This window comes from Dipodomys merriami, unplaced genomic scaffold, assembly GCF_024711535.1.
Source record: "Dipodomys merriami isolate MVZ:Mamm:240054 unplaced genomic scaffold, mDipMer1.0.p SCAF_6, whole genome shotgun sequence".
NCBI lineage: Eukaryota > Metazoa > Chordata > Mammalia > Rodentia > Heteromyidae > Dipodomys > Dipodomys merriami.
Genome location: NW_027206179.1, coordinates 47,668,455 through 47,683,203, shown reverse-complemented (window position 1 = coordinate 47,683,203; position 14,749 = coordinate 47,668,455). Strand labels below are relative to the sequence as shown.

The window sequence follows — 14,749 nt, the reverse complement described above, 5'->3', positions numbered from 1 at the left end:
AGAAAAAGCAAAGGAAGGAAGGAAGGAAGGGAGGGAGGAAGGAAGGAAGGGAGGAAGGAAGGGAGGGAACAGAATGAAGGAAGAGACTTTTGCAATTTAGACTAACTTTGGGTTTCATAAACCAATTTGATTTTCTGGTATATAGTTTTTTTTAATGTTTTTTTTTCATGTATTTTCCATGTGTCCTTCCTGAAATCTTATCTCATCTTCCTCAATCTTTCAAAATTCAAAATAAAATAGTCTCTTTATGAGCTCTGCTCAACATATATATTCTTTTTGTTGTTTTTGGTTTTGGTTTTGGTCAGCCATGGGGCTTGAACTCTGGATCTGGGCACTGTCCTTGAGCTCTTCAGCTCAAGGTGAGCACTCTACTACTCGAGCCACAGTGCCACTTCCAGTTTTCTGGTGGTTTATGGAGATAAGAGTTTCATGGACTTTCCTGCCCAGGATGGCTTCAAACTGTGATCCTCTGATCTCAGCCTCCTGAGTAGCTAGGATTAAAGGCATAAGCCACTGTGCTCAGCTTCAACATGTATATTCTTTATATAAGTAATGAAAGAATAGCTTTAAAATTAGAATATAATTTCAGGCAAGATAAATTCATTGAGGAATTGTCATACTTCATGTGTATTTTTAGCATCTTTCTGAACTTGAGTGGTTTTATTAGGAGGGCATGTGAAAGAAATTTCAGGTTTATTGATGTGTTTGCATATATCTTCACATGTATAGATAGTAAGTGTGGATGCATTTTGATTCATGTTCTAAAATTCCTGAGTGAAAAGGTGTAATAAACTATAAACCGAAATATAATGTTACCATTTTCAATTTAAAATATGGTTTTTAATTATTTTATTTTTAGATTAAATGACAGAATTTTATACTAACATAATTGTTCACTTAGGCATATGCATAAATGCGTGTTTTCAGTGATATACTTAGAACTAAATGTTTTGAATAGGTTGTTAAATTTCTGCTACTGAGTGTCATTGAAATTCTGTAAAACAGAATGAACTGAAGTAAATAAATCAACCATTTGAATTAGAGATGGATAGAAAGCAATATCTTTCAGAAGATAAATGATTAAAGATTTCACCTTGGACTCGATGGTTAAAACAAAGAAAAATTTTTATCAGATGTACAATTTATACAGTTTCTCAATTTGACCACTGGATGGCAATGGTTACCCACTGTTATTTTGACTTTAAAATTTCCCAGCAATTGAAAAGCTGTAATAGGAAGAAATAAACTTTCTAGTCCTCAAGGTTATTTGTGGGTCCTAAGACACCAAGACAAGCCCTTTCTTTAAAAATCCACTGCTTTCTTTGTTTTCCACACAGAATAAATAGTCTCTGTAGTCTGTTCCTGAAATACTGCTCTCAATCAATTAATTGATCCAATCACAGAAGAGCATGTTAAAGAGAATTAGCAGTGGGCCCAGAAGAAAGAAAGACTTATCACTAAGGAACTCAGAAAGTCACAATATATGACATTATAAAGCATGTTGGAATATTTATCCACGGGAATAAAAGGTTGAAGGATGACAACAAATTATTTCTGAGTCAAAATTAGTCTGGTGATCTTTTCCTTCCAATTTGGGTATATGTATGGAACTATTTCAATAGAGCAAATGTGATCGAAATTTCAAAACACATTATTGAAGACAGTTAAAATCAAACAAGTCCTTCACTTTTATTCTAACTGAATTTCTTCAAATCCTTACATTAATATCTACAGCTGGTCCTGGATAAAAACAGGATTGAGAGTTGCTAGAGTTTAGCATCTTCTTTTCTTTTTACAGTAGCCTTTCTGCCATAACAGGAATCAGAATTAGTCTGTTCACCATTGCCAATGAACCTCAGTTATACTAGCATCAGTAGAAGATACTTCCTGTCCTTGTTATGAAGAAAGATTATAGAGACCCAGATATTAACTGGAAGAATGAAAATGGCTGCCTTACACCATGTCGTAGGAATCTTAACCCCCAAATCCTTAGTTGAAGACAAGGCCTATTAGACAGCATTTCATCTTTCTGGGCACACACATGGAGTTCATATCTCAAATTGTAATAGTAGAAGTACATTAGACAAAATTGGTTGAATATTACTCATTGTCTCCCTATAAATGATTTTAATAATTGTTCTATGTGAATGTATATTCTATTTATTCTTTATTATTGAAAAATGTATTGATTTATTCAATTTTCCTTCTAACACGATAACAACAACAACAACAAAGCAAAAAGGAGTTTTAAATTTCTGTTAGGAAATGAACAAAATGTCCATGATCTGTAGAAAAAAAGTCCAATATTCTAATATATATCCTGTTGCAGTCCTGGAGGGAAGGACAGAGGAGGCAAAGAATAAATGAATTCAAGAAATCAGTTCTTGTGGATGACTGCAGAACTTAATGATACTTGTGGTGCAGAGACCAAGATGAGTTTCACAGTCACACAAGTATTGCCAACTAAAAAGGAAACATAGCTAAAAGAGAAATAACATGCTCCAAATCAGCATTTTTCACCTTGGTTCTAGTCAGGTGTTCAGAGACAAGGAAAAGTGAGCTACACTGCCTCCCAACATAAAATGTGAAATAGTCAAAGTGAATACACTGAGGCAAGAAATTTGAATCTATTTGACAGTAAGCTTTGCTGTCCCTTGTTCCCAGAGGAGACATTGCCTTTATTATCCTAGGAACTAGAAATGCCTAAATTTTTATTCTAGAGGGATACATGCATCTTGGTTTGGAATCCATGAATACACTTAGCTGATTCTGACCAAATGAAATGTTTTTATCTTCAGAACTGTTCCCCATAAATCATAGTTACACACAGTCAAAAGAAAGGAGAGTCATTGTGTATTTTTTTCTTTTTTACAAAATATACAGAAATAGAAGGGATCTTGAAGCTCCCATTTCTTTTAATTCCATTTGCTTTACTTTCTTTCTGGATAAACTTCTTGTCTGTTTTTTTTCTTTCTTCTCTATGAGTTGTTTTGTCCTGATTTCTTAAATTACACCCATATGTTTATTAGATGTCAAATGTTAATTTGTTTTTAGGTTGCTTGGTTTATTTGGTGTTTATTGATGATTTATTGAGCTGTATTGAATTCATACATGTATTTAAATTTCTTGAAATCAACATTCCCACATTCAAGTTTTAACTTTGTTAAACCCCAATACACTTAAGCCAATAGAGCTAACTTAAAAGTCTGGTGTGTTGCCACTGTTGAGGTAATTCTTATGTAGACATTCTTCTAATGTTTTCTGTATTTAGAGATCTTTTGCACTGGACAAGACAAGATGGGGACACAGACTATTATCTACTCTTACCAAACAAAGGAAATTGTTCAGACACATGCTTTTTTTTTCTGGTTGTTTTCCGATAAGTTTCTTCTCATGCATGAACAAATTAAAAAGTTTCTCAGGCTCTAAAGGGAGCTCTCAGAAGCTTTGTGGAGCTATATTTTTGTTCTATTTTTGTATAGCTCCTAATACCTCAGTACATTGCCATCCTTACTGCCTCCATCCCCATGAACTCTGATCCCTGCATCCTCAAAGTGGCAAGGAGGTAGGTTCCATTTGGTATTTTGCTACTTTGTGTGGTGACCTAGAAACTGATGTGATTTCAGAGCTCAACCCAATGGTTTTCTTCCTCAATGTCCAGGTTATTTGTATCTGTTTTCAATATAAAAAAAAACCTTCTCTTTTATTTATTTGATTTTGTTTGCTAGTGTTCAAGTTAAGAAGACAAATATAGTCCCTGTTACATGACCTAAATTGCTATATATTTGAATGATTATTCTTGTCTCAGCTCTCCATATTTGAACAAGGGTGATTCATATCCTTTACAGTTTCTGTTTTTCACACAGTTACCCCACATTTTTACTGTGGTTGAAAAAAAAACTCTACAACTTTGGCAGGGGGGAAAAGGGGGGTGGTGTGGGGGGGAAAGGATGGGAAATAAAGGAGGAGGCAACAATGCTTGATAAGAAATGTACTCATTACCTTGCCCATGTAATTGTAACCTCTCTGTACGGTATTTTCACAATTAAAAATAAAACAATGTAAAGTCAATAAAGACAACCCATAAAACATGGATTGTAGCTGATTCTAGGCACAGATAATACTCAAAATACAAAATAACACAAATATTAATTTAATATGCACATATATCTAAAACTCGCATTCTTTCCATGACTGAATAAATTTTTAAATAGAAATACAATGTTATATTTTGCTCCATTTATTCAAATATTTTATTTTCAAAAAACAACTTATGTGCTGTATCAAACAAAATAGTAATCTTGTAAAAAATACTAATGTACATCTTAGTTGTTTAAAAGTCAACTTGCAGAAGCTGGGAGTGGTGGATTGTATCTGTAATCCTGGGATTACAGATACAATCCACCACTCCCAGCTTCTGCAAGTTATATATATGTATGTATGGGAGCATAACATAGCAAGATCATGGTCCAGATTGAGACTCAGTCCAAAAAACAAGACTATCTCCAAAACAATCAGTGTCTAAATGACTGGAAGTGTGATTCTGCTGCTTAGCAGAAATGAGACTGCAGTCAAGTCCTTAAATTGCACCCCCCCAAAAAAATCAGAAAGACAATTTCTTGGCTGTTTATTCACTTGTTACACCTAGTTGTGTGTTTTGTAATTATGTTTTCAGAAGTTATAGGTCTGAAATGGTCTGGAATTATTTCATTCTAAATGTCAGGAATTTAGGAGTAATTATGATTCTTAAGCTAGACAAATGTGATGCTGTCAACACATAGAGAACACTTTTTATTTTCATTTTGAAATCCAAGAACCACAAGGAAAGCTGGCGTTGGTCGTTCATGCCTGTAATCTTAGATACTCAGGGGCTGAAATCTGAGGATCACAGTTCAAAGCCAGCCGGTGCAAGAAAGTCTGTGAGACTCTTATCTCCAATAAAAAAAGACAGAAAACCAGAAGTGTCACTGTGGCTCAAGGGTGGACACTCACCTTGAGCTGAAGAGCTAAGGGATATCGGCCCAGGCCTAGAGTTCAAGCTCCACGACCGACCAAAAAAAAAAAAAACACTAAAAACAAACCTCAGGAAAGTAAAAGCAACTTTATAAAATCTTTTCTTTGACCAGCAATGCTCACAAGTTCTCAATAGTATCCTATAGAAGCAAAGACAGAACTATGATTAAATTACCATATACATAGTAGGTAATTTCTTTAAACTTTCTTTTAAATTTGTAGAAAAATCTAAAGGAAATTATTTCATGCAGTTATACATCTGATTTAGTGAAACTTGATATTACTTTTCTTAAGCTACTATTGAGTAATAGAAAATTAATTTAATAGAAGCATTTTTTTTGCTAGTACTGTAGTTTGAACTCAGAACCTCACAATTGTTCAGCTTGCTTAGTTGGTGGTCTAGCACTTGAAACTTGTAGTTCCATCTGAGATTTTTGCTGGTTATTTTGGAGATGATGTCTTGGCTTTTCTACATGGGTTGGAATTAAATCTTGGTCTTCCAGATCTCAGACTCCTGAGTAGTTGGGTTAACAAGCATGAGCTACCAGTGCCTGGGAAAATGCAGTGATTTTAAGCTACTGTCTAATACACCGCCTAACATTCAGGGTATCTAATGAATATTGCAGAGCACATGCTTTACATCTTGATTTCAGAAAAAGGTTGAAAACAGACTTTGCTTCACAAGTGCTCTTTCTTTTTATTTCCTTCTGAGTTTTACTTTTTGAGAGTCTCCCAGAATGTTTACTGAGAAGGTAACTGTGTATTTCTAAGTCAACCTTGACTACTATTTTGAAACAAAACTAATCTGTTTGTCATAATGTATTAATCATTTTACAAAATTTCAGTGCCTATGATGTTAAGATATTTAATACTAATAACTAAACATTTTCTTGGCAATGTGAATTTTATGGCATGGAATAAGTTTAGTGTTTATGCTGATATAATATGATATAGTAAGTTTGGCATACTGAAAAAATGTAGTAAACTCAAGGAGGATAATCACTGTAAATGCAACATTTTCCTTGGACATAAACTGGTAGAACTTTGAGATATCTGGATTGTGTTTTCATTTGTCCTCAAATTTTATGAGAAAAACACAGAGGACCTGTTAAAATGATAGAGACTTCAGGAAGAAAATTCCAGTGTTTATATAAAGTCAGTGCAGACCCAATTTAACTCCAGCACCTACATCTAGTTTCATGTAGTCATTGATTTTCTCCAAAACTTGTCCTGTAGTTTATTGCCTTCATTTATTCACACCATTTTTCTGCTATAGCTAAACCCTGTCATTTCTACCTATTGAAATCCTATTTATCTGTCAAGCTTCAGCTAACATGTCACCTGCAAAGAAGCAATTTACAAACTCTATCCCATAGCAGTCAGCATGGATTGTTCCCTTCTTGAGCTCACAAAGTATTTTTATGCTTCACCTATAACAGGTTACCAAGCATTATAGTCATTTTCAACCCATAATGATTGCATACTTCTTAAGGATAGATATTATTCATTTTTCAAACATCAGATTACAATGAACAGCTTTAGTTTCCTACAAAATAGTTGGCAAACATGTATGGGGAACACTATGAAGTATTTTAAATTTCCTGAATAATCAAAAAGAAGAATGAATTTCTTTCAATGTGTTTATTTAATAATTTTTACTATGTTGCATATACTATGTCACTTAACTCTGTGATAGGTGGACCATCTTGGTGACTACAATTCACACTATGTCTGCTTGCTTAACATTATCACTCATTTGTTGTCTCATCTCCTATCATAAATAGAAATGCAGAGTGATTTAGCTCTGTCCAACACTTCTACAATGTCTCTTCAGAATCATCAGGTTGCTCCTGCAAGTCATAACCTTCCTAGATAAGCTGATTAATATCCTAGTATATAACATATATGAAAACAAAATCATTCCAGATGTGTTGTGAGCCAATACTTGTTAATATGTGCCATGTTTTACCTCTGATGTTTCTCTAAAAACTGTAACAATCAAATACATACATAATTGCCTTGTCTTTGAAAAAAAAGCATCTCTTGGTGCCCTCATTAATAAGGATCATGACTAGCACATTCTGCTAAAGTTTCTATAAATCATCGATAAATTTAGACATCATTTAAACAATATTGAGGAAATTATAATAGCGTAAACAATTTTAAGATATGAATAAAGAATATGGGGAATTATTGGGGTGATTATCAGTCACTGACTAGTGTAGCAACCTCTGCCTCTTAGCTGCCAGGGAATAATTTACCCCTCATTTCCAAAATATAATAACATTTTCTCAAGGCCCATACCAATATCATGTCATTAACCTTTATCTTGGAATACAGAAGGTCTTTTTTCTAATAAGATCTAATTCTGGATTATTCTTCTTAGCTTAGATCAGTTGATAGAGTTCTTCAGTGGAAACATGTAAAATCCAGCCTTAAAATATTTAGATTTTTTTCTAAATGTATAGGACTCCAAGATACCAAGACAACAAATTTGAAGTTTCTAAGATTTGACCAATATTTTTAGTCACTCCTTAGATGCCATGACTTTCTAATTTTGGTAACTTGGATGTGGACTGTGCCCAAAAGCCTTTAATTAATTCCATTTGGCACATGAATAAACTACAAGTTTCATAAACTGTCGTGTATTTTAATGGCATTTCTATTATTTTTTCTCTTAGTTTTGTTTGAACATTTTTATAAGAAGCAAGAAAAAATAAGGTAGTAATTTTATTATTTATAAATAACTTTAGTATTATGTACCTAGTTTACAGATAACCTCCTTCACATATTTAGTTGTTTAATTTTTGGCAGTACTGTAATTTTCAACTCAGACCTTGATTTTACTAAGTTAGTGCCCTTCCACCTGAGATATACCTCCAGCCCTATGATTTGGTAGTTATTATAGAGCTCACAGAAGGAAAATAGTACTAGATGGGCATTCATTTTACTTTAAGTGTAGGAGACTATTGGAAGAGTAATCACACAAGCAAATCTATTTGATATATATTAAATACCTCCTTAGGTCAATTAATTTAAAAAAGTATGGTAATACTGCTTTTAGTGAGAATTATTTTAAGTGAAAATTATTTATGTGATAATTAGTGATTAGTCAAGCATATCTTTTATACTGAGTATATTGTGTTTCAAAGGCAAACATATCAAGGCAGCATAATTAAATAATTATTGTGTAAAAAAAAAAGCAAAGTGATATTTAAGAGAAGAGTAACTGAAGTAAAATCTTGAAGATTTCCTATAATGTTTTGGATGGGTTTAATATGTTGTTTTGAAACAATGGGGAAGGAAGGGAGTGGAAAGGAGGGAAAGTGGAAGAAATCAAGGGAGGAGGTAATACTGTTGGACTAGAAATATGTAAGTGTAAGCCCTCTGCACACCTCCATTACAATAAAATAAAAGCAAATTCAAAAAAATAAAATAGGATGCACAGTGAACACTAAAACAAGTAGTAACACATTAAAAATGTCAGCGGGGTACCAGTGGCTCAGGACTGTAATCCTAGCCACTCAGGAATCTGAGATTAGGGTCATGATTTGAAGACAGACCAGGCAGGAAAGTCTATGCGTCCTTTATCTCCAAAAAACTACTCAGGAAAAGCTGAAAGTGATACTGTGACTCAAGTAGTAGAAAAAATATAAAACCAATTAATTTCCAAATATAAATGGGAATTCAAGTATCAGTTAATCTAAAGTAAGGCAGGGATGAATAAAAAGGAAGCAAATGACTGGGCATATTGAATGTAAAAGCAAGTAATGTACTATTCTCTAATTATATCCATAATCACATAAAAAGATCTATATATTGAAAAAAGAAATTAAATATTCAAATTAATGCAGTAAACATTTTCTTTGCTCAAAAATCTTCATATGGACAATTTGTCAATTTTCAAATTTACCTAGATATTTATAAGCCCTAAGCAAAATTTCTAGCAGAATTTTATGAGAAACTTAAAGACAAAAGAAGATTAAAAATGTATATGCAAAGCCAAAGATCCTACAATAGCCAAACCACTTTTAGAAAAAAAGAAGAAAGTTTCAAAAATAACATCAATAGAAAATTTCTAGACATTACAAGTGTTTCCATTTGGATGAAATACACTTTCATAATGTGCTTTTAAGCTAACTTTCTAAATGTACACCATGATCAAGGGTAGATTCTTGATTCATTAACTGCCTAAAGTTTATTTTCTTCTCTACAGGGAAGAAACTTTTTTTAAGTATTTCAATTTTTTTTTCTCTTTGCCTTTTCCAACTTTCAATTATACTCAAACTGGTGCATTACACTAAAATGCTTAAAACACAGGCTAAAAATGCAGTTAGCAAGAGTCAGTGCAGATTACATATGCCATTCAGTGGATGCTTTTATCTGTCTCTGCTAATGTATTTTTCTCTAAATGCATTTCTACTTATTTCCTTATAACTCACATAAATTTCTACAAAATATTAAGTCCAATAGGTTAAAATTTAAGGAAATAGGACCACAAAACATAATGCATTCACAGGACATATTGATGATTACTACAGTTAAGATAAAAGATTTTTTTTGGGGGGGGGAAACTCTGAAATAGTGGCAGTGAATAAAAGTAAATAACAATAAAACATTTGTCACCATATTTACTCTGATGGCCAATGAAGTATTGATTTTTATGATCTCTTGAATTAGAACTCATTTGTATTAAACAGAGAAATACCAGACATTGTAAAATGAGATACCAGAAGAAACAATAAAAGCCCACATCCGAGCAAATGTTTGTACAGCCACAGAAATTTAGAGCCTTGGTGCATAAAAATACAGGTATGTGAGCTGCGAACCAGTTTGGTTTAGGACATGAACTAACCTGTGTATCACAAAATATTAATCAAAAGTTATAATGGTTTATAAAGTGCCAGGGGTAACAACAACAGAAACATAAGAGAAAGGTTTATGGGGTTTGCCATTTGTTTAGACTTGTTTCAAAAGTACTACATATTATTTGCATGTACTACAAAAATATGGGAGTTCTCGTCTGTTTCATATTATTTATTTTTGCCCTTCTGCAGGCTCAGTTTAGTAGTAGGCTACAATATCAGAGCTCTGGCACCTTCCAGTGCCCTTCTGGGTTATCTCGACAGGATATTCCAAAATAGGGGACATCAACATTTGTTTGGACGTTGTGTAATTTTAGCACTGTGTGTTAAGTGTCGTTGTTTCCTTTCAGGAATGCAGCGTTTTTGAGTAGATATCTAAGCAGATCTGTAGAATGTTCTTTTCATTCCTCAGTGTCACAGAGTTGGTAAGCATTCAATCTTTTGTTTTTCTTCTGAAACTGTATCATATATTCTGCAGTTCCCTAAAACTGTTCGTGGATCCATTTCCTTTATTGAAACCTTACATGGGAATGATGTAGTCCATGTATTGTTCTACTGGTGAGGCTACTACATCTTAAAGAAAAAAATAAGCATAAAAAGTTTAAATTAGAATTGTCTTTAATATGAAGATGAACATTTACTGAATTTTAGTATTGCATTTCTCGATGGATGGGTGCAGAGTGCTGTGCCACCAAAATACCTATTTCCTCAATACTTTGCCTGTTGGCAGTCTCTTTGTTTAGAATATACTGTCATTTTTAAATTTTCAAGTCATAATTATGAATTATTTTGAGTAAATTATGTTTTATCTTTCTTTTTAGTCTCCTTATCATTTTGTTTCCTCATATATGCATATATGTAGGGAAAAGGAATATACATCTATCTATCTATCTATCTATCTATCTATCTATCTATCTATCTATCTATCTATCTATATCTACTTATCTATCTATCTGTCTGTCTGTCTCTCCATTTCTTAAATGTCCTTCAAATTAACACCTCTTTGAAGCTTCCTTGTACCTGACTTTGGATTAGAGGTTCTTTCATTTGTTTCTACAGAATTTTAACTAGTTCTACAATAATGTATTACAATTATTGGACCAAAGTTCCTTGCAGGGTAATTCATAGGCATGTGCATCAGTATCAGAGAGAATTTAGCAACATTTGTCATTATATCTCACCCCAGACATACCATACTAAAAACTGAAATTGGAATTAAACCCTGATTATTTTTATGGATGGCAATACTTGAAAAATCTGTAATCTGTAATTCCATGTGTGTGTCACGGGGAGCTCAATATTAACTATTCTGATAAACTGCATTGTTGGTAGGAGTGTAAACTTGTTCAACCACTTTGGAACGTAGTATGGAGGTTCCTCAAAAGACTTTATATAGAGCTCCCCTATGACGCAGCAATCCCACTTTTGGGCATTTACCCAAATGATCACAAACAAGACCCTATTAAAGCACCCAGCACAACTATGTTTATTGCAGCGTTATTTACCATAGCTAAGATATGGAACCAACCCAGATGCCCCTCAGTAGATGAATGGATCAAGAAAATGTGGTATATGGAGGGCAGGGGGAGGCTGGGAAGGGATGGGAAGGGGGAACAAAGGAGGAGGATACAATGCTTGTTAAGAAATGTACTCATTATCTTGCCCATCTAATTGTAGCCCCTCTGTACAGTATTTTCACAATAAAAAATAAATAAAATTTAAAAAAAGAAAATGTGATAAATATACACAATGGAATTCTATGCCTCCATCAGAAAGAATGTCATTGCCCCATTTGTTAGGAAATGGAAAGACTTGGAAAAAATTATATTAAGCGAAGTAAGCCAGGCCCAAAGAAACAAAGGTTCCATGTTTTCCCTTAATTGCAATAACTAGTATATGTCTGAGTCAAGCAGAAACGGTCAGATAAGTTGATGTTAGGTGAAATGAAGCCCAAAATAAGTATTCAAATGCTTTTTCTTTCATGCGATTGTTTATAACATATTTATAAGATAATTTCTTTGTTGCTTTGTATGTCCCTCCCCCATGGTATAACCCCTGGTTTCACTGTATTCGATGTTGGTATAATTTGTGGAGGGGAAGGGAAAAAAACAAATCGTTTAAATAGGGATACAGGTTGACCCATTACAACAATGAGATGTACAAGTTGTTATGTTGAAAAATGAACTTTACAACTTTGGCCTTGGGAAGGGGGTCGTGAGAGGGTGGGGGTTGGGACATGGGAAGGAATGGGAAAGGGAAAAAAAGGAGGAGGCAACAATGCTTGATAAGAAATGTACTCATTATCTTGTCCATGTAATTGTAACCCCTCTATACGGTATTTTCACAATAAAAAAAAAGAAAGTCAATAAGTTTAGGGAAGGTCAATCCTTCTGATAACAATTTCTTTCTATTAGACTGGATTTTTATTTGTATCAAATTGGGCTTGTACTGAGGGCCTGGACACTATCCCTGAGCTCTTTTGCTCAAGGCTAGTGCTTTACCAATTTCAGCAAGATCTCCACTTGTTTTTTCTGGTGGTTGATTGGATATAAGAGCCTCATAAAATTACTTGCAGGGGCTCACTTTACTCGGCAATCCTTAGATCTCATCCTCCTGAATGAGCTATAATTACAATCTTGAGCTACCAGTGTCCAGATGGACTGCATTTTTAATCTGAATAAATTAGCACACCTTAATAGGAATAATAAGGATGAACTTCACTTGACAGTGTGTAGCATGCATGGGATCAGTAGTTAAAAATATAAGTGAAAGTCTACAAGTAACCGGATTGTTTTCCAAAGCAATACATAATAAGTTGCATAGGACATAGAAACTCACATCCTTCAAAAGGAAAAACTGAATATGTCTGCTGTTTAATGAAACTCGCTATCCAAGAAAAAGATGAAAATGTAATCTATAAAGAGAATAATAAAGTAAAATTTAAAAGACACAGAAATTGTACCAATGTCATATACCAAATATCTATTTGTGTGTAGCTTTTTTAAAAATTTTTTTAATTTAATTTAATTTTATTTGTGAACATACTGTACAGAGGAGTTACAATTACATGGGCAGGATAATGCGTACATTTCTTACCAAGCATTGCAGCCTCCTCCTTTGTTTACCCTTCACATCCCTTCCCAGCCTCCCCCCTCCCCCCATCCCAATCCTTCTCCTTCCCCCCCTCCCCCCCCCCCGCACCCCCCACCCCCCGCACCGACGTTGTAAAGCTCATTTTGGACATGACAACTTGTACTTCTCATTGTTGCAACAGGTCCACCTGTATCCTTAAACAACTGGTTTTTCCCCCATCTCCTCCACAACTTATACTGACATCAAATATAGTGAAAGCAGGGGTTATACTGTGGGGGAGGGACATACAAAGCAACAAAGAGATAATCTTATAAATGTGTTAGAAACACATGCATGAAAGAAAAAACATTAAAATACACATCTAAGGGTTCATTTTCCTGACATCACATTATCTGACCTTTTTCGCTTGACTCATACATATACTAGATATTACAAATAAGGGAAACCATGGGACTTATGTTTCTTTGGGCCTGGCTTACTTCACTTAATATAATTTTTTAAAAATATGGAACGCTTCACGAATTTGCGTGTCATCCTTGCACAGGGGCCATGCTAATCTTCTCTGTATCGTTCCAATTTTAGTATATGTGCTGCCGAAGCGAACACTGTGTGTAGCTTTTAATATCAAACAGCAGTGGTTTTGTTGACATCAATTGTTGACATATATTATTGCTATAGTAACATTTAGAATAACTTAAATAGGTATGGTTCAGTCCTCAAGTTTTATGTTTTTACCTGTGTTAAATATTGTTCATTACAATATATTTGAAAATTCGTAGGTACCCTTGGCATTTTAAAACAAATATTCTTTATGCAAATAATTTTCAATCATTGTTATTCCATATGTGTGCCTTTGCAAACTCTAATGTGAGGAGTAGTGATGTTTGGGGTATTGCTTTTTGATGATTTATTTTACTATACTACATTTGGGAAGTGGAGAATTATTGTTTTTAATTTCCTCATCCAATATTTTTCTTCTGCTGAATACTAATAAATGATTTCTTTAAACTATTGATTGCTACTATCTCCAACCTACATTTATCACAGCTGCATCACTGTTTCTATAGCAAAGCAATTTAATCTTCATTTATTTCTTTCTGTCAGATACAAAAGCTAAAATCACAATCACACTGTATGAGGGAACATGTAGGTTGCACTTTTGACATGACAAGATCTCATCTCATATAAATTGACTGAAAATATAAACAATATTAAGAAAAGATCTAATTTTTCAAAAACAGAAGCAAATTTGTGAAAGTAAACTGTTCTAATGTGTTATAAGTAAAATCAATCTGGTATATCTTCTTATCTGCTTTCATAAACATTTATGTTTAAGTGGCTCTTATGTTTCTACTTTTGTTGAAACTTTTCCTTTTGAATCATCAAGCTGTCCTCTTCTTTATAATTTGTTGAAATTAGCCAAGTTTAGATTCCATTGATTCCAAACAAGTAACAATGTTTCCAGAAATCAACAAATTATTCAGCCTTTTACCAATTATGTGCTGGACATTTTGGTAGTTTCTAAGTAGTGTTCAAAATAAACAGAATTAATATTTTAAGGAATTTAAATGTGGCAATGATCTTCACTATTACATTATATATATACATATTTATAGTATCTAAAATATCTAAATGTTTTAGACAGAACTTTAAAAAAGTATATTTACTGACATCAAACATAGTGAAAGCAGGGGTTATACTGTGGGGGAGGGACATACAAAGCAACAAAGAGATAATCTTATAAATGCATTAGAAACACATGCATGAAAGAAAAAAAC

At 33.6% G+C, this 14,749-nt stretch overlaps 1 non-coding gene across 1 annotated transcript; it reads right to left on the bottom strand.

The window, feature by feature from the left end:
• Positions 1-13,470: 13,470 nt before the first annotated feature.
• LOC138814393 (U6 spliceosomal RNA) lies at positions 13,471-13,577 on the bottom strand. The gene has a single exon (XR_011367973.1). It is a non-coding gene; the product is annotated as a U6 spliceosomal RNA (small nuclear RNA).
• Positions 13,578-14,749: the final 1,172 nt, after the last annotated feature.